At 43.3% G+C, this 22,069-nt stretch overlaps 1 long non-coding RNA gene across 1 annotated transcript in view; it reads right to left on the minus strand.

The window, feature by feature from the left end:
- The window catches only part of LOC143781159 (uncharacterized), a 116,560-nt gene extending 100,007 nt beyond the window's left edge, over nt 1-16,553 (minus strand). Inside the window, exon 1 of the long non-coding RNA XR_013216594.1 lies at nt 16,325-16,553. This is a non-coding gene — a long non-coding RNA (uncharacterized LOC143781159). The remainder of the gene's footprint in view (nt 1-16,324) is intronic.
- Nucleotides 16,554-22,069: the final 5,516 nt, after the last annotated feature.

Here is a 22,069-nt window from a genome sequence, read left to right on the forward strand (position 1 = left end):
GGGCTCTGTGTGTGCAGCCATGGGATGCTCCAGCTTTTACCTCACCACAGGCTGGCTGGCTGCCACAATTAAGAGGTCAGTCTTTACAAAACACAATAAAGCACTCTGCCACTCCTTTGGTGAACTATAACTCCCAGCATGTCATAGGATCTGCAGGACATGCTGGGAGTTATAGTTCTCCCATGGGATTTTAAAGCAGCACTCCAGTGTTATTTTGCAGTGCTGGAGTGGTGCTTTCACTATAAGCCCTGTGCACACATTCTTAGGGCTCATTTCCACATGCGAGGCACACGTCCGTATCTCGCATGTGGAAACCAAGCTGTGGAGCCGGCACTCCAGAGCGGAGCGTGCGGCCGCATAGGAACACATGGAGCTGCACAGCTCCGCTCCAAAGTGCCGGCGCCAGAGCTTGGTTTCCACATGCGAGATACGGACGTGTGCCTCGCATGTGGAAATAAGCCCTTATACTCACCCTCCAGCGTCTTCATATCGTACTTCACAGACACCACACTGGTCCTGCAGCTTCCAACATAATAACATACTATTATATATAATAACACCACATATTATAGTATGTTATTTATGTTATTAAATATTTTACCACATTTTTTTTGCTTCAAATATTTTTTTCCCTATTTTCCACCTCTAAAACCTGGGTGTGCCTTATAGTCCGGTGCGTCCTATAGTCCGAAAAATACGGTAATTGTTTAGTCATTTCTTTATCGGTACTGGTCATAAATAAATAAAAACTAAAATATTGTTTCACGTTAGTACCCATTTCTAAAAACATAACAGATAATGCTCCTTAGTTGTAAGCTACCTATTTTTCAGCAATAATATCAATACACCTGAAAAATAATGTACACATGTTTTAGGGAAACTTTCTCTCTAAAAGCTCAGGCTTCAGTTAAATTGCAGGAAGTGTCAGTCAGCACCTCAGGGACATACATTTCTGTCATCAAAAGTTAGGCATCACAAATTTTTCTCACGCTTTGATGTTCAACTTGGTCTCTGGATTGTTGTCTAGTTTTAAAATTTTACAAGTAGAATTTTTTGAAACTATAGGATTCATAAGCATCAGTCTGTCATCTTATTCTGACTATGAAGGCTGCCTTTACCCTAGAACACAAACAAATATAACTCTCATTTTCTTGAAGCCTACAAATAGCACTCTCATATTAATCTAAGAGACTTACCAAAAATTACAGTTGTTCTAGAAGGAATGTATACAGCTCTGGCAAAAATTAAGAAAATTAGAAAAAGTATCCGGCACTCATAATATAGATGTAAATAGAATTTATTTTAATGCAATCCCAGGTTTTATGTAACGTTTCGGTCCGTAACATGGACATGGCAAAAATTAAGAGTCCACTGCAAAATGTTCAGTTTGTCTGATTTTTCTCTGTATAGGTATATTTTTGAATAAAATGTAAATTGTTCTTTTATTCTATAAACTTCTGACAACATGTCTCCAAATTTCCAAGCAATAAGTTTTGTATATTTTTTCTGATAAAGAACAATGGTCAAAATGAAAAAAAACAGTGCTTTCAGACCTCAAATAATGCAAAGAAAACAAGTTCATAATCATTTAGAAAGAACAATACTAATGTTTTAACTCAGGAAGAGTTCAGAAATCAATTTTATGTGGAATAACCATGATTGGTGCTTTCCACCAGTCTTTCACACTGCTTTTGGAGCAAAAATTTAAGCAGTTCTTCTTTGTTTGTTGGCTTATGAATATCCATCATCTTCTTGATTACATTGCAGAGGTTTTCAATTGGGTTCAGGTCTGGAGATTGGACTGCACATGACAGGGTTTTGATGTGGTGGTCTGTTAATTTTTTCCAGAGCTGTACATTTACATTAAACACTTAAAGGTATGTAAAGAAAAGGGAATGCAGCACAAAATCAGTGATATTACTGAATAAAGTGATAAACTATCATTTTATAAGTCATATACAGGGTAGTCCAAAAGTAGGTGGACCAAAAGATTGATTTATATATAAAAGTATATTTACTAACATAAGCATAACATTGACAATTAAATGTTATTCTGAACAATAATACAAAAGCCTTTAAATTTTATCAACGCAGGTGCTCAAACTGTTTTCCACCACAATTTGCACAGCTTTGAAGTCTATCTCTTACGCTTCGACAAACATTTTTGCACAAGTCTCTTTGGGTATTAATTTCTTGAAATGCATCTCTTATGTAATTTTTCAAATCACTGACACTTTTTGGTTTTCGACTATAAACTTTGTCCTTGAGTACTCCCCAAAAGAAAAAATCCATTGGGGTCAAGTCTGGTGAATGTGCCGGCCAATCAAGTGGGCCTCTTCGGCCAATCCATTTATTAGGAAATGTTTCATCAAGATACTCGTGGACTACTCTTGAATAATGTGGAGGGGCCCCATCTTGTTGGAAATAAAGGTCATTTGAACTAGGCTGTTGCTGTAACAGGGGAACAACTTAATTCATTAGAATTTCGAGATACTTATCTCCTGTGACTGTTCCATAAAAAAAATGGTCCAAAAACACAAAAACTTGAAATACCACCCCAAACATTGACACCAGGCTCATTTAGTTATTGCTCTAATGTTAAATGAATGTTCTCATTATACCAGTAAATACAATTATGTCTGTTAATATGGCCAGATAATTTGAAAGAAGCTTCATCACTCCACATAATGTTATCTAAAATTACTGTATTTTCTTCAGTTTCGTTAAGCATAATCTCACTAAATTGCAGCCGCCTGTCTGGATCATCCTCCAATAAACTATGAATTAGACGTGGACGATAAGCTTTCCACCCAATAGATTTCAGGATTTGCATGATAGAAGCTCGTGAAATTCCCAATTCTAAAGAGACTCTTCTGGTGGACTTTTTTGGGTCGACCAGTTTTTGGAGCATTAAGGATTGAGCCAGTGGCATCGAATTTGTCACGAATGCGGTAAATGGTTTGTCTCTTTGGGGCTTGAGTACCAAATGTTTCAATCCAATTTGCTCTAACTGTTTCAGCATTTTGAGATTTCCAGTACTCTTTTAAAATCCATTTTCTTTGATATGTATTTAAATTATTTGCCATTATGGGTTATCTGAATTATCTGAAAAGAAAACAGATTTGAGGCAGATTTATCTGTGAAAACTGGATCTGTGAAACTGACTCAGTTGCCCCTAGCAACCAATTAGATTCCACCTTTCATTTTCCAAAGAATCTGTGAAGAATGAAAAGTGGAATCTGACTGGTTGCTAAGGGCAACTGAGTCAGTTTCACTTTACACCATGTTTGATAAATCTCCCCCTTCATAACCCTATTACACATACTGTCCACCTACTTTTGGACCACGGTGTATAACCATTTTTTAATGAGAGCTATTTTTGACTAACTTAACACTATTTTTTGGACTCCTGTCTTCTGCATAAACTTCAAAAAAAAGGAACTCTGATAAAACCTCAACAGAGCCACTGAGTATAATGAGGCAAACAGAGTCTGCAAATTTGGGGCTCAATGCATCAAAGCTTTCATGCCACAAATCTGTCATAGAAGCTTTGAAAAGTTGCAAAATATAGGTGCAACTTAAGGTACCGTCACATTAAGCGACGCTGCAGCGATATCGACAACGATGCCGATTGCTGCAGCGTCGCTGTGTGGTCGCTGTAGAGCTGTCACACAGACAGCTCTCCAGCGACCAACGATGCCGCAGTCCCCGGGTAACCAGGGTAAACATCGGGTTACTAAGCGCAGGGCCGCGCTTAGTAACCCGATGTTTACCCTGGTTACCAGTGTAAATGTAAAAAAAACCAAACACTACATACTTACATTGCCGTGTCTGTCGCGTCCCTCGCCTTCAGCTTCCCTGCACTGTGTAAGCGCCGGCCCTAAAGCACAGCGGTGACGTCACCGCTGTGCTTTGCTTTATGGCCGGCACTGACACATTCAGTGCAGGAAGCTCTGAGCAGCAGCGCGGACGCCGGGGGACGTGACAGACATCAGAGGGTGAGTATGTAGTGTTTTTTTTTTTTACTTTTACAATGGTAACCAGGGTAAATATCGGGTTACTAAGCGCGGCCCTGCGCTTAGTAACCCGATATTTACCCTGGTTACCATTGTAAAACATTGCTGGCATCGTTGCTTTTGCTGTCAAACACGACGATACACGCCGATCTGACGACCAAATAAAGTTCTGGACTTTCAGCAACGATCAGCGGTATCACAGCAGGATCCAGATCGCTGCTGCGTGTCAAACACAACGATATCGCTATCCAGGACGCTGCAACGTCACAGATCGCTATCTATTAATCACACGAGTAAGTGTTTATGCCATGTATCTAGTACCCTGAGCTCATCATGAATCAAGTCAGTGAGGTAGGACTCCGGCTGCCACTGAATTCATCTGTCATTGATTTGATTTTTGATGAGCTCAGGGACGTGGCAGAAATAATTATCTCGTGTGATAAACAGGCAGGGTAATGTTTCACCTCACAGAAAATAGCAGCTGTGATCTGGTGTAATATCTGTTTCCTTTTTCTTGTATTCTTTTGTATGGGGGGAATCGTGGGAAATAGTTGTCGGCTTTAAAGATTGTTTGGCTGACACCTATGTAACGTTCCTTATGCTTCTCACGGTCAAGATAACCTAGAAAAGCTTTACCATAGACAGTGCACACAGACTTGTTATAGATGTCCCCTGGGGATGGGCTGGACTCCATCACTTCCTGGACACAATAAAAATATGAGATTTCTCTGTCAATTGACGTACATTCTTTTCAGTTGCCACAACGCGCACACCTGGTGTGCTAATTGTACAGAAAATGCTGAAGAAAGAGTCGGCAGCTCCTAAGATTAATTTATAAGTAAAAAATAAGTAGCTACAATATAAAAAATTTACATTTGCAATATTTATCACACCTTTATACTTTAAAAGGAACCTGTCACCGGGTTTTTTTCCATATAAAGTACGACCACCAACATTAGGGCCTTCTTTTCAGCATACTGGAATGCTTGTAAAAAATCCACAATCCAATCTGCAGATTCCAAAAAAGAGCTTTTACTATACTCACATACACTGCGGTCTGGTCTGATGGGTCTCCTCTCTTCTTGTGATCGCTGTCCCGGAACACAGCGAAATACTTCCGGGACATAGTGCGCGGGTGCATGCGCAGTAATGCTTTTCGGCTTTGCCCACAGTAGGGCAAAGCATACTGCGCGTGCGCCACCAAAGACTGCATGGCGCACGTGCCAACTAGGGCGCACGCATACTCTTATTCCCGAAAATAATGCGGAAAACAGGGACGGACGGGGTGGAGAAATAAAGAGGATACGCCGCCTATCTGACCGGTAAGAAATCATTTTAATATCCCGCCAATTTGAGCTGACAGAGTCCCTTTAACTTCCTTGCTGATGTTTTGTGTAATAATTATAGGGGATAACTCAGGAGACTCTTTGCGTGGAACAAGATAACTAGGTTCACAGGAGCAGGTATACAGCCAGGGAGTAATCAGACATAGGAGCTGGATGCAAGGCAGAATACTCTAGCACAGACTGAAGGCTGGGGTGGAGTTTTATAGCTGGAAGACACAGTGCACATGAGACCAAAGATGCCATCCTGGAAAAGGGCAGTAATGCACAAAAGGTAAAAAAAATGTTCAGAGTCCTGACATCTTGAAATGTTGCTTCAGTATTGCCACATAATCTTCTTTTCTCATGATGCCATCTATTTTGTGAAGTGCACCGGTTTCTCCTGCAGCAAAACAACCCCACAACATGATGGTGCCAACCCCCCCCCTCCCCCCGTGTTTCACAGTTAGGATGGTGCTCTTATGCTTCCAAGCCAAATCATCACTTCCAGGACTCTTTGATCTTCTTTACACTGAAGATAGTTCTTCAAAGCTTTAGCTGTTTGTTTGGCATCATCGCCCTGCTGTGGAATAAGATTGGAGTTTGATGGTACTGCATGATGGATAAGTGTCTTCCTGTATTTGTCAGCATTAAGGACCCCAGGAAATGAGCAACATTAATGTGATGCTAGTCAATACTCACAGACAAACCATGAGGCTGGGTAGTCAAGTGGTCTGAGGACAAAGTCAGGAGAGTCATATACAGAGCGGTGAGACAAAGGCGTAAGAGGTACGAATTCTAGGGAGGTAACGGATCACGACAAAAGGGCTAGGCAAACAGATGGTCAAGTCAAATTCAAGGTCATGCATCAAAGATCACAATACAAGACAAGGAGCACAGAGAAAACAGACCAAGGCTACAAGTGGCATAAATCTAAGTCAGAGAGCCAGCTAAATAGCAAGATAGCTACTCCGATCAGGAGGCACATGGAGGAAGCCCAGGCATGCCCTGGCATCTGATTGGATAGCTAAACTGTCACTCAAGACACTTACAGTTCAGCACGCTGCAGCTCTTGATTGAACGTCTGAGCTTTAAATCACCATACTGACAGGTCAGTACGCCACTGCCCTTGATTGGACTGCAGAACAGTCATTTAGTCACTGAGTCCAGGGTCATCAGTAGTCATAATCATGACAGCATCCCCTCTTTTAGCAGGGCCCCCGGACCCAGGTTTCCCAGAAAATCTACAATCAAAGGCCTTGACCAGATGATGAGCCTTCACGAAACAAGTCGGAATCGAGAATTTCTCGTTAGGTCAGTATCCCCTCAAATAAACTAGATAATGGAGAGAAGTTTAGACTCTTCGAGAGTCTACGATCCTGTGCACCTCGTACTTCAAACCTTCATCGACAGAAACCAGAGAAGGTCGATACTAAAACAGACAATACTGATGGGAGAAACTCCTTTGACATATAGAAGCACAGCATGATAAAATTTTAGCAGCACATCACATGGAGTAGCAGCATAATTATGCTAAGAGTAGGCATACTTCCAGCTTTGTGTGTCTTCGTAGAGACACGTCTAGGTGGTTGCTTGTTCCACCCCCCTATCCTGACACGTCCTATCAGTTTTTGAATTTCCTCAAAAATTTAAAATAATCAATACATTTCGTTCAACTTCACAATTGTGTTCCACTTGTTGTTGATTCTTCACCAAAAATTTACATTTGGTATCTTTATGTTTGAAGCATGATATGTGGGAAAAGGTTGAAAAGTTCCAGGGAGCCAAATACTTTCGCAAGACACTCTATATATATATATGTATATGTCTCACTGACACATATATAAATATATATATATATATATATATATATATATATATATATATATATATATATACACACATACATATAGACTGTATACACTCACCGGCCACTTTATTAGGTACACCTGTCCAACTTCTTGTTAACACTTAATTTCTAATCAGCCAATCACATGGCGGCAACTCAGTGCATTTAGGCATGTAGACATGGTCAAGACAATCTCCTGCAGTTCAAACCGAGCATCAGTATGGGGAAGAAAGGTGATTTGAGTGCCTTTGAACGTGGCATGGTTGTTGGTGCCAGAAGGGCTGGTCTGAGTATTTCAGAAACTGCTGATCTACTGGGATTTTCACGCACAACCATCTCTAGGGTTTACAGAGAATGGTCCGAAAAAGAAAAAAAATCCAGTGAGCGGCAGTTCTGTGGGCGGAAATGCCTTGTTGATGCCAGAGGTCAGAGGAGAATGGGCAGACTGGTTCGAGCTGATAGAAAGGCAACAGTGACTCAAATCGCCACCCGTTACAACCAAGGTAGGCCTAAGAGCATCTCTGAACGCACAGTGCGTCGAACTTTGAGGCAGATGGGCTACAGCAGCAGAAGACCACACCGGGTACCACTCCTTTCAGCTAAGAACAGGAAACTGAGGCTACAATTTGTACAAGCTCATCGAAATTGGACAGTAGAAGATTGGAAAAACGTTGCTTGGTCTGATGAGTCTCGATTTCTGCTGCGACATTCGGATGGTAGGGTCAGAATTTGGCGTAAACAACATGAAAGCATGGATCCATCCTGCCTTGTATGGAGCATCTTTGGGATGTGCAGCTGACAAATCTGCGGCAACTGTGTGATGCCATCATGTCAATATGGACCAAAATCTCTGAGGAATGCTTCCAGCACCTTGTTGAATCTATGCCACGAAGAATTGAGGCAGTTCTGAAGGCAAAAGGGGGTCCAACCCGTTACTAGCATGGTGTACCTAATAAAGTGGCCGGTGAGTGTATATGTGTTCAAGAATATTTGAGGCCATGGATCCATTATATGTACATTTTGCAAGAAAATCTCAGCATACGGATGTCATACAGAAGCCATACGGATGACACACGGATATTTTTTTGAGAAACAAACACATCCTCCCACTGCACACGGATGACCCGGATCACTGTTTAGGAACATTTCTGCAATTCTCGTCCATGTAAAACGGACCGATTTTTCATGCTTTGTGTGTGACTCCAGCCTTACTCTATTTTCTTTGTATGTGGCTCATCTCCTTACAGACTAATTTATATTGGTCTCAGGTAGCTTCTACAAATAACCTCTTTAGACTTAGGGTACCGTTACACTAAACGATTTACCAACGATCACGACCAGCGATACGACCTGGCCGTGATCGTTGGTAAGTCGTTGTGTGGTTGCTGGAGAGCTGTCACACAGACAGCTCTCCAGCGACCAACGATGCCGAAGTCCCCGTGTAACCAGGGTAAACATCGGGTTACTAAGCGCAGGGCCGCGCATAGTAACCCGATGTTTACCCTGGTTACCATTGTAAATGTAAAAAAAAAAAAACACTACATACTCACATTCCGGTGTCTGTCACGTCCCTCGCCGTCAGCTTCCCGCCGTAAAGCACAGCACAGCGGTGACGTCACCGCTGTGCTCTGCTTTTACTTTACGACCGGCGCTCACAGTCAGTGCGGGAAGCTGACGGCGAGGGAAGTGACAGACACCGGAATGTGAGTATGTAGTGTTTTTTTTTTTTTTTTACATTTACAATGGTAACCAGGGTAAACATTGGGTTACTTAGCGCGGCCCTGCGCTTAGTAACCCAATGTTTACCCTGGTTACAAGCGAACACATCACTGGATTGGCGTCACACACGCCGATCCAGCGATGACAGTGGGTGATCCAGCGACGAAAGAAAGTTTCAAACGATCTGCTACGACGTACGATTCTCAGCGGGGTCCCTGATCGCAGTAGCGTGTCAGACACAGCGAGATCGTAAGTATATCGCTGGAACGTCACGGATCGTGCCGTCGTAGCGACTAAAATGCCACTGTGAGACGGTACCCTAACACTCTGCAACAATAGGCAAGCCATGAATATGTATGGAACTTTTCAACCCTTGATGGAACTAGTATACACAAATATATGTTTTTTGTACTTGTATCAACCCAATTTTAATAATTTTTGTGTATGTAAATGTTTAAATAAAGATATTTTCGTTTTTTATATATTTGGCATAAGACTTCTTTGGGTTTTTAGGATTGCATATATTGATGGAAGTGCCATTGATCTAGGCCAGTAGTGGTTTTCCTTCTAAACTCAGTGTATGTCTACTTTACAGATCATACTTGGCTATTTAGGTCTTTAGAGATCCGTTAAAATACCGTATATACTCGTCTATAAAGCGAGTATTTCAGCACATTTTTTGTGCCCTTCGGCTAATACACGAATCAACTGTCCCAGAAAGCGGGGAGTGGGAGCAGCGGGTTACAGAGGCAGGAGCCGGCGGCTGTGGCTAAAGCCTGTGCCACAGCTAAAGAGAAATAAATATTAATTTCTCTTATAGTGCGCACAGTGACACCCGCAGCCTTCGGCTTCCAGAAGATATCCTACTGACCTTCTAGTGTGCCCTTGCAGCATCTCGTTGGTCTTGGCGCTCTCGCAGCATTTCGTTCGTTCCGGCTTCCAGCAGCTCTTCCTGTGCTCAGCGATCACGTGACCCTGTTCATTAAGGTAATGAATATGCACGCGTCTCCACTCCCATAGGCAAGGAGGGAATATTTATTACGTTAATGAGCGGTGCCACATGATCGCTCAGCACAGGAACAGCTACTGGCGCTGGTATGAGGTGCTGCGAGGGAATGCTGGAGGGTGAGTTGGAAGTTTGTTTTTTTATTTTTGTAATAGGAAGCATGCATACAAGGATGGGAGCGGGGAGCCATGCATACCAGGACAGCTCCGGGGGGAACCACGCATACTAGGACAGCTACGGGGGGGGGGGGGGGGAGCCACGCATACCAGGACAGCTATGGGGGAAAGCCACACATGGAATAAATGGCGCTATAAAAATGAATAATAATAATAATAATAACATAGGACAGCTTTGGGGGAAGCCACGCATGCCAGGACAGTGACGGCGACGGTGTGAGCCATGCATACAAGGACAGGACGGGGGGGGAGCCACACATACCAGGACAGGGATCAGGGGACAATGCATACCAGAACAGGGATGAGAGGACTGTGCATACCCAGCTTATACTCGAGTCAATAAGCTTACCCAGTTTTCCATGGCAAAATTAGGTGCCTCGGCTTATACTCTTTGCAGCTTATACTCGAGTATATACGGTACATAAAAACTAAGTTCATGCAGTTCACTTCCTTCAGTTTCCAAGAAAAACAGTCTGTTTTTTTTTTGTGGATGAAAGAATGATAGCTAACGTGTAAATATATGTTCCCCTAAAAATGGTAACACCATCAGGTAATGGTACTGGAGGGCTCCTGTACACACACCATCACTGCCACATAATAGAACAAAGGTCGACAGAAAAGAAAACTTTAACTTCTAGCAGGTGAATCTGCAAGTCTGAAGAGAACGCTAAGAGTTGAAGTTCCCACATAGAACTCTCCACAATGAGAAACGTTACCCCTTAGACCTCACTCAGAGGTCTCTCAAACAGGGAAATCAGATCTCATGTTTTGCATGGAGGAGGGGCATCACCCTGAAACTCGTGTCTGCAAATTGAGATTCTGGTTATGACTTTTAACTTAAGTCATATGGCAAGGCTCTTTAAAGGGTTGATATTGACTTATAGGATTGGGACTTCCAATAGGTGGCACTAAGTTCTAGTCCTCTTCCTATCTAGAGAGGCAATTTGTGACCAGAAAGAGAGAGACAGGATTTCAACGAAAAATAAAAATGTTTTACAATAAATGCCTATTTTTTTGGGACATAACTGAAACAACACTGTCACACTTTTTTTTTCTTGGCAGCCTTAGCCTGCGCCTCATTGGGACTTAATTTCCCCAATCTCTTTGCTGTTAGAACAGAACTCATTGCACTGTCTGTCTGTCACTATGAGATCCAACATCTCCAAGATGTGAGTGGGTGTGTGGTGGAGATGTACTGCTGGTATGCGGCATCTGTATAATTATGCATGAAGCAAAATGTTGCATAATCTAATAGTATGAGGGCTGCCATGAACACATTTAGGTCAAGAGGTGGCTCCCCAGAGAAAGAGGACAGATTTTGCTTTTGCACAGCTATTGGATGCAAGTGCTAAGATGTCATGTCAAGGCTCTATACATATCATGCATGTCCAATATGAGGCAAGCATAAAGACAAATTACCTGTTGTGATGACACAGCATTTCATCTTAATTAAGTCGGACTTGTATTTTCAGTTGGCCATGAAATATTGGCTATTGTCTGAATGTTGACTATATAATTTATGTGTTTTTCTTCTGTGGGTCAAGAACTACAGACTGTTGTCATATGAGTCTATATTTTGACTCTTGAAGTTGATGTTGGTGAATTTTTGAATGGCTGCTGTTTACCTCTTATATCGTCTCCTTAGTCAGTTATTGTGTTACTATCTTTGGAGGACAGGGACGCAGAGTCATTGATCAATCAATGTTTGCTAATGTGTTGATAAACCATTGTATAGTCCATGTAGCTTGTTGACCTGAAACCCAATGGAGGACAAACAATGCAGATTGATTAAATACTCAAACGATGAGAGTTAATCTCCTCCCCCTCACCTTGACCTTGGGATGATGACCTCTACCACTGATGTGAGTATAAAAGGGGATTGTTTTCCTTCTGCAGAAACAAAAGGAAAAGCCTCTACAAAATAACAGTCAGGACACCATGGCTCCATAAAGAGAAACTCTATAAAACTACAACCAAGGCATCATGGCACCATCAAGGGGAACACAGATTTGACATTCTACAGGATGACAGCTTAACATATGTTATTGTCAGTTGGTGGTTCAATAAAGTATTACCACACTGTTTTACCCTTACTCTGTGTTGTCTGAGTAGTATTCTGCCTTTGGGAAAGGAGTGCAGGCGTTTCAGTGGGATGAGCCCTGGTCCTGCAGTCTCGGACTAGCGGACAAGAGCACCCACTGACCATCGTGTCTCCACGCCTGGACTGTACTATTATTAATTAGATGGATCTGGATAACTTTTTTATTGACTAACTGGGCTAACAGGTGTAATCTCTTGAGACAAGTGTAAGAGGCATATGCAGGAATCTCCAAGGATCAGACATGTATGGAATTTACTATGGATATATTAACTATCTTGTGTGTGCTTCACCGAGCCCTAATGCTTGGCATTTGCAACATTACTTGCCATTTTGCTAGAATTTTTAGGTTTTTGTTGCCATATGGATCCCTAATGAGCACTTATGTCCTCTAACAGACTACACAATGTACACAGTTTTTCTGCTAAAAATTAAGCAACCTTCCATACAGCGCAGTACTTTTCCAGTGGCTAATGTACATTATTTTAAGGGATATCACAACATCACTCTTCATGAACACAGCACTCTCCAGACTCTCATATTCCTGCTTGCTGATGGCAAATGTGCTCCTGATTGATTGACAGTTTGGGTCAGCAACATTTTCTTACTGCTGGCTGCAACTGTGCACTCTCCAATGCTGCAAGCTGTTTCTGCTTTGCCTTCCTAGCATAGTAGGAGCGCAAGGCCTGGATCCTGCTAACTATCCAACTTCAGAGCACACTTATAATTTCTATAGATAAACACTTGTAAGCACTATGCACTGTCAAATTTTAAAATCTTTCCGTTCCTGAGAATAGAGTGGATTTTTAAAGATAATCTATCAGCAGATTTTTGCTATGTTATCTGAGAACATTAGGATGTAGTCAGTGTTTAATCAACAGGGTATTATCACTACAGGACAAGATGCCTCATGCCTCCTAGTCCCCATCACTGATTAGCAGCTTTCTCTCAATATACATTGTAAGCAGAAAGCTGCCATTCAGTGGTATGGGTGGGGTTATACAGGGCTCGACATTTTGAGCTTTGCTAGATCTCCAACAGAGAAAACTGAGATTCTATGCGAACTACTACAACCAGTAAACTTAAGTGATATATCGCCGGAGTCAGGGTCTCTTCCCTTACCTCATGCTGCTGTCAGATTACATAGCAAAACCTGCTAACATAACAGGTTCCCCTTAATAAGAAATAAATGCTTGTTTTTTTGCAAGCAATTTTAACACTTTATTATGTTGACAATAATGCTTAGAGTGTATGCCCATGGAGGTTTTTTTATAGGCATTAAAAAATTAAATTTTCTAGTTTTTCCTGAAGCTGTTTTACTGGCAGTTTGGTTACCATTTTTGCTGCAGCTCCACCACTGGGGATTTTTTAAAATAATTATTTTAATAATAAACATAATATTTTTTTCAATAATTATTACCAATGGCTATGGACTGTGAGTGCCTACCCAATCCCTCAAACTAGGGCGCCGTAGTCTATCTCTGTTCCTCGGATTACTACAGGTGATGGAGACACCAGGGTCCTGTGCCTTGCTATGCTCCTATATTAACTCTCCGTTATCTGTTCCTTCCTCCTCCTCCGCTTTTATCCTAAGTCATATTGCAAGACTCGTTAAGGGGTTGATTGTAACTTGTAGGATCGCTACTACCAACAGGTGGTGCTATAGAGTTCAAGTCCTCTTTCTCTCTGAAGAGGCAATTTACATATTAAAACTCCTCCACCCAGGGAGGTGTGAGGCCAAAGTGTAAAAGGATAACACTAACCAGACAAACAAGGTAAGACAGACAAAGATAAATGAAAATTATAATCATTCAAAATAAACTCAACAAATAACAGAGTGGAACCCTGTATAGGTATAGGAAGGTGAAATCAAATAAGAGAGTATGAGGATAAACTCACAAACAAACTCCACTCAACAATCTCCTGAACAACTCTCCAAACGCCTACTCCAAACACAAACTTCAATTCCAACTCCTAACCAGGCAGTAACAACTATCACTGGCAGTTCCCAAGTGCCAGTGGCAATCATATATAGCAGAGGGGAGTGGCCAACACTGAACAGCTGGGACAATCCAGGTTGGAGAGTATGAGGAGATAACCTGAACTGATTAATCCTTGCACTGACAGCCAGGAAAAAAAGCCTGCAATGTTTAGAATTGCTTCACCATCTTATTAATCAGTGCAGGAGTTTGTGAAACCAGACGCTGCTATCTTATGGCACCTCTCTGTCAAGGTACCCTCATGACATAGTGGATTCCTAGTGGTAGCCCCCAAAGAATGAACTTGCTACTTCTTTTAACTGGTTCACAGTTTCCAAACCCTGAAGCTGTTGAAAGAAATAATAAGAAACTTAATATAATTCACAGCAATGTCAAAAGAATTCTAGGCGGAATCTATTTTAAAATGTTATGTATAGACATCCTTGGGGAGCTTTTGGAAGAGTTTTTTGCTTCCTGTCATTTCATAGAGCATATAGAAATATCACTGGGGAATTGCCTGCAGAATGTTGACCTACGGTAATCTGATCTGTTTTTGCTTAATGTACATGCACATGGCATCTTTTTTAGGTGTATACTTCCCAGAAATCACCTGAAAAAGCATTGCAAAACTGCCCCATAAAGAGAACACAATGTACAGCAATGTCAAAACCATATTGTTGAGCTCAAGTTTTGCCTTATTTCACGCCTTTTAACTGCGGTGGCAATCATGGATGCAGGAAGACCTAAAGACTGGTCTCAGTGGAGCAGACATCAAGGAGGCAAACAGAGCATACTAGGTAGGGTGTCTATACATGAGAAACGTATAGTTATTTTTCAGTGCCAGAGTGGAGGGCTGAATTAAGTAACAGTGTGAACCTATAAGCAGACAGATCGTAAAAACTCTCCTATGTATGGTATGTATATACAATATATATACACTCACTGGCCACTTTATTAGGTACACCATGCTAGTAACGGGTTGGACCCCTTTTGCCTTCAGAACTGCCTCAATTCTTCGTGGCATAGATTCAACAAGGTGCTGGAAGCATTCCTCAGAGATTTTGGTCCATATTGACATGATGGCATCACACAGTTGCCGCAGATTTGTCGGCTGCACATCCCTGATGCGAATCTCCCGTTCCACCACATCCCAAAGATTTCATGTTGTTTACGCCAAATTCTGACCCTACCATCCGAATGTCGCAGCAGAAATCGAGACTCATCAGACCAAGCAACGTTTTTCCAATCTTCTACTGTCCAATTTCGATGAGCTTGTGCAAATTGTAGCCTCAGTTTCCTGTTCTTAGCTGAAAGGAGTGGTACCCGGTGTGGTCTTCTGCTGCTGTAGCCCATCTGCCTCAAAGTTCGACGCACTGTGCGTTCAGAGATGCTCTTAGGCCTACCTTGGTTGTAACGGGTGGCGATTTGAGTCACTGTTGCCTTTCTATCAGCTCGAACCAGTCTGCCCATTCTCCTCTGACCTCTGGCATCAACAAGGCATTTCCGCCCACAGAACTGCCGCTCACTGGATTTTTTTTCTTTTTCGGACCATTCTCTGTAAACCCTAGAGATGGTTGTGCGTGAAAATCCCAGTAGATCAGCAGTTTCTGAAATACTCAGACCAGCCCTTCTGGCACCAACAACCATGCCACGTTCAAAGGCACTCAAATCACCTTTCTTCCCCATACTGATGCTCGGTTTGAACTGCAGGAGATTGTCTTGACCATGTCTACATGCCTAAATGCACTGAGTTGCCGCCATGTGATTGGCTGATTAGAAATTAAGTGTTAACAAGAAGTTGGACAGGTGTACCTAATAAAGTGGCCAGTGAGTGTATATCTACAATGATACTGTCTGTCATGTGAATTTCTTGGCCATAGAGCACCATTATTTTCTTTATGAATGTAAGCCTCTCTTCTGATCCAAGCCATTTATGCATATGGTAGTAATTTCAAGGATGTTTTCTGTTACTTATACTTTTCTTAAATAATTCCTTATACACACATATCGTGCAGTGCCGCCAAAGTATAGGCATACCATTGCACACACTACTGAAATCCTTGTGTACAACTTATACAACTAAAATCTGTTACCGTTGAACACAGAGATGATCCAACAGCACCATCACTTTCAAGGATGTAATGAAAATATACACTTACCAATGAAAGGTCTCACTTTTTTTTCAATCATGCGAAGGTAGTAGTGTGTCGTCTCTGCTGTATCTTATTGCAAGTAATCGCTTGTATAGTTTTCTTGCGGAGGAGTTTCAGTTACTTTTGTTCCTTCAGATCAGTTTTAAAAATATACTAAATTTTTTTTCTTCTTCCACTCACAAGAAACCACAGACTTTTAGCAGCTTCCTGTGAAGGTCTTATTATTCAGATAATGTTACGTTGGGACTCTCAAATAATGACTGCCTTTTCTGATGTTGATCCACTTTTGTCAGTTTTGAAGTGGGGGTAAAGTGTCCGTGTGCACCTGCTCACTGACATAAGAATGTGCCAGGCCTGGGAAAGATATAAACAGCACAGCTATGAATAGGTGGCTTTAACTTGAGTGATCTCTCATTTGCACTTGGATTTATGTTACAGATGTTTAGTACTAATTATGGAATCAAATATTAATGAATATGCAGTCAAACATGTAATATATTGCTTCTAAATGGACTCTTCGCTTTTTATGGACTCAGTGAACCACCAATATCTAATATACAGTACAACGCATGTACATTAAAATGTATCTACCTACAGTACTTACTGCACTTACTTACAGAGGCATGTAAAAGTTTGGGCATCCCTGGTCGAAATTACTGTTATTGTGAACAGTTAAGCAAGTTGAAGATGAAATGATCTCTGATGGTGTGCATTGTTCCTAAGGGACCAGGCGTTACATACCAGCTTGCTAGGCTATCTTTTATTTATTTTATTTATAACAATTTCTAAAATAATTCTAAAGTTGGTGCATATAATGATCTGCACCCTTAACATTTGTTTGAAGATGCTTTCAAAAGTGAACACCATATTCTATTGATTACCCCTCCTGACCTTACTGGTCAAGAGGCACCGCTTGGTCGTGGCCACAGCTGCATTCCAAAAGGAGTTGCCGCACCCTCTGAGGCACCTGCTGCCTCAGCAGCCAACTTTTGCATTGGTCTTAATCCAGGAAAGAACTTCCTTTACCACTCTGTGTTTTAGCATGTGATAAATATAGCTGGTTAATTGGCTTATAGCAATACCTAAGCCATATCCTCTCTCTGTCTTTGCTCCAGCAAAGATTGATATGTGGGCTAAATTAGCTCTTAAAATTAGTCAGCCAGTCCTCTTTAGCATGTGGCAACATACAGACTGGGAAACTAATCACTTTTATGTGTCCAGACCAGTAGCGTAGCTACCGGGGGAGCAGAGGAGACCCATCGCCGCGGACCTGGTGCTCAGAGGGGGCCCACCCGGAGCTACATTACTGTAACTGTATCGGCGCGTGCAGGATGCCTATACACTTACATTCTGTGGCAGAGCAGGGAGAATCGATCTCCCTGTTCTGCCGCTATGGAGCCCAGTGCCAGTAGTGGGCCCCCGCCCGTCATCGCAAGGTCAGCTGTATTGGCATTTAGCCAATACAGCTGACTGCATTGATGAGGGAAGGAGCACTGCGCTGCGCTCCTTCTCCCATCATCCCCCTGTCAGCATCTGACATCACCGACGCTGACAGCGGGCGCGATAACGTCACCACCCGGCGCCCACTGTCAGGAGATAAGCGGGAGCTCGGAGATCCACGGGAACAAGGAGGAAGAGAAGTGAGTATTTATTGTTTTTTTTGTTTATGGGTGCTGCCTTATACTACAGGGTCTGCCTGTCGTGGTGCTGCCTTATACTACAGAGTCTGCCTATGAGGGTGCTGCCTTATACTACATGGTCTGCCTGTGGGGGTGCTGCCTTATGCTACAGGGTCTGCCTGTGGGGGTGCTGCCTTATGCTGCAGAGTCTGCCTGTGGGGGTGCTTCCTTATACTACAGATTCTGCTTATGGGGGTGCTGCCTTATGCTACAAGGTCTGCCTATAGGGGTGCTGCCTTATGCTACAGGGTCTGCCAGTTGGGGTGCTGCTTTATACTACAGGGTCTGCCTATGGGGGTGCTGCCTTATGCTACAGGGTCTGCCTATAGGGGTGCTGCCTTACACTACAGGGTCTGCCTGTCGGGGTGCTGCCTTATACTACAGAGTCTGCCTATGAGGGTGCTGCCTTATACTACAGGGTCTGCCTATGGGGGTGCTGCCTTATACTACAGGGTCTGCCTATGGGGGTGCTGCCTTATGTTACAGGGTTTGCCTATGGGGTGCTGCCTTATACTATGGGGTTTGTCTGTGGGGGTGCTGCCTTATGCTACAGGGTCTGCCTGTGGGGTGTTGCCTAATGCTACAGGGTCCGCCTGTGGGGGTGCTGCCTTATACTACAGGGTCCGCCTGTGGGGGTGCTGCCTTATGCTACAGGGTCTGCCTATGGGGGTGCTGCCTTATGCTACAGGGTCTGACTATAGGGGTGCTGCCTTATGCTACAGGGTCTGACAATGGGGGTACTGCCTTATACTACAGGGTCTGCTTATGGGGGTGTTGCCTTTGCAACAGGGTCTGCCTATAGGGGTGCTGCCTTATACTACAGGGTCTTCCTATGGGAGTGCTGTCTTATATTACAGGGTCTGCCTATGGGTTTGCTGCCTTATATTACAGGGTCTGCCTATGGGGTGCTGCCTTGTGCTATAGGGTCTGCCTATGGGGGTGCTCCCTTAAACTACAGGGTCTGCCTATGGGGGTGCTGTCTTATATTACAGGGTCTGCCTATGGGTTTGCTGTCTTATATTACAGGGTCTGCCTATGGGGGTGCTGCCTTGTGCTACAGGGTCTGCCTATGGGGATGCTGCCTTGTGCTACAGGGTCTGCCTATGGGGGTGCTGTCTTATATTACAGGGTCTGCCTATGGGTTTGCTGTCTTATATTACAGGGTCTGCTTATGGGGGTGCTGCCTTATGCTACAGGGTCTGACAATGGGGGTACTGCCTTATACTACAGGGTCTGCTTATAAGGGTGCTGCCTTTGCAACAGGGTCTGCCTATTGGGGTGCTGCCTTATACTACAGGGTCTTCCTATGGTGGTGCTGTCTTATATTACAGGGTCTGACAATGGGGGTACTGCCTTATACTGCAGGGTCTGCTTATGGAGGTGCTGCCTTTGCAACAGGGTCTGCCTATAGGGGTGCTGCCTTATACTACAGGGTCTTCCTATGGGGATGCTGTCTTATATTACAGGGTCTGCCTATGAGTTTTCTGCCTTATATTACAGGGTCTGCCTATGGGGTGCTGTTATGACCTGGTGGTTATGGAGCGGTACTGAGATGACCTGGTGGGTAAAACCAATCATGGACAAGCTCAGAGGAGGTGGCAGCTCCACAGACCGAAATCACTGATATGACCTAGTGATTAGGGAGCAGCACTGAAATGACCTGGTGGGTAAAACAAATAATGTACAAGCTCTGAGGAGGTGGTAGCTTTACTGACCGCAATCCCTACTCCTAACACCAACACTAAGTAGCCGTGGAGCGTTCCTATCTCTGCCTAGACGCCTCTTCACAGCCTAAGAACTAGCTACCCCTGAAGATGGAAACGGAAAACTATCTCGCCTCAGAGAAACCCCCAAAGGAAGGATAGCCCCCCACAAATATTAACGGTGAGTGAAGAGGGAAATGACAAACTCAGAAATGAAACTAGATTTAGCAAAGGAGGCCAATACTATCTAAATAGACAGAGATAGAAAAGGATACTGTGCGGTCAGTATAAAAACTAAATGTCCACGCAGAGTTTACAAAAATAACCTCCACACCGACTCACGGTGTGGAGGGGGCAAATCTGCACCCCAGAGCTTCCAACTAGCCGGAATATTTCATAATGACAAGCTGGACAAAAGAGACATAACTTAAACTGAACAGAAGGTCAAAAGCAGGGAAACACCCAAAAACTAGCAGAACTTATCTTAAGCTGAAATGGACTGGCCAACAGAGAACTTCCAGGAAAGGACTGAATCCACAGGAAGAAACATTGACAGCTGGCATCAACTACAGCCAAAAGCCCAGTTAAATAACAAGGCCAGGGAACCGATTAGTGAAAGCAGCTGCTAAGTTCCACTTGAAACCACCAGAGGGAGCCCAAGAGCAGAACTCCCAAAAATACCATTCGCAACCACAGGATGGAGCCCAAGAACTGAATTCACAACAGGGTGCTGCCTTGTGCTATAGGGTCTGCCTATGGGGGTGCTTCCTTATACTTCAGGGTCTGCCTATGGGGGTGCTGTCTTATATTACAGGGTCTGCCTATGGGTTTGCTGTCTTATATTACAGGGTCTGGCTATGGGGGTGCTGCCTTGTGCTACAGGGTCTGCCTATGGGGATGCTGCCTTATGCTATAGGGTCTGCCTATGGGGGTGCTGCCTTGTGCTATAGGGTCTGCCTATGGGGATGCTGTCTTGTGCTATAGAGTCTGCCTATGGGGGCTGCCTTGCGCTATAGAATCTGCCTATGGGGGTGCATTATACAATATAGAGTAGACCTATGGGGAGTGCATTATAGTATATTTAGGACGATCAGGAGCGTTATACTATATGGAGGCTATCTAGGGGGCCATCATACAGTGTGGAGATTACAGTGAGGGGCCATAGTACAGTGTGGGGATTACAGTGAAGGGGCCATCATACAGTGTTGGAGCCATCAAACAGTTTGGGGGCTACTAAGGGGTCAGTATACTGTGTGGATGGTACTATACAGTGAGGGGGCATTATACTGTGTATAAGAGAGCATCATATATGTATAGGGGAGCTGTACAGGGGGGAGACTCAGGACATTATTAAATGTAATGTGGGCACTTATTGTTATAGGGGAACTCAGGTTACTGTGACTGTCAAAGGGGCACACAGGGAATTATTACTTTCTAGGAAGCAAAATATCGGATTACGTACCGGTAATGCTCTTTTATAGAGCCCACGACAGCACCCACTGAGAGAGGGGATCCGCCCCTGGGAACAGGAAACCTACAGAGAGATAAAAGGGGCGGCCCCCCCTCGCTCCTCAGTTGTTTTACAGAGAATAAGGAGGAACCGCCGCCAGGTTTTTTAGTTTAACAGGTTTAGTTATATATACATATTTACAACATCATATCATCTTACTCTATTATATACATCTCCCTATAAGACACCACGTGTAACTAAATAAAGAAAAGGGAGGGAATCGAATGGGTGCTGTCGTGGGCTCTATAAAAGAGCATTACCGGTACGTAATCCGATATTTTCTATTCGCCACGACAGCACCCACTGAGAGATTTACAGAGATTATAGATTGGGTGGGTTAACTGAGCCGAGAACCGATACCCCAAAGGTTAGATCAGAAGCAGCAGATAGGTCTAGTCTATAGTGCTTATAGAAGGTATTAGGCGAAGACCAAGTTGCAGCCTTACATATAAGGTGTATTGGCACGTTCGCTCTTTCTGCCCAGGAAGTCGATACAGCCCTAGTGGAGTGTGCTCCGATATGCAGAGGAGGATCTCTTCCCTTAGATCTGTACGCCAAGATTATAGCATCCCGGATCCAGCGCGACAGTGTGCACTTTGTGACTCTGGATCCTTTGTTTTTCCCCTGGAAAGACACAAAGAGAGCCCTACTCTCCCTCCAGTCCCTAGTTCTTTCTATATAGGTTAGAATAGCTCTTTTAACGTCTAGGGTATGAAGCCTAGCTTCTTCTGGAGTCGAGTGGTTCTCATAAAAGGTAGGTAACAAGATCTCCTGAGACCTATGAAAACTAGTGGCTACCTTAGGGAGATAACATGGATCTGTCTTTAAAACTATTCTGTCAGAAGTCACTGACAGGAAT

This window comes from Ranitomeya variabilis, chromosome 6, assembly GCF_051348905.1.
Source record: "Ranitomeya variabilis isolate aRanVar5 chromosome 6, aRanVar5.hap1, whole genome shotgun sequence".
NCBI classification, from domain to species: domain Eukaryota; kingdom Metazoa; phylum Chordata; class Amphibia; order Anura; family Dendrobatidae; genus Ranitomeya; species Ranitomeya variabilis.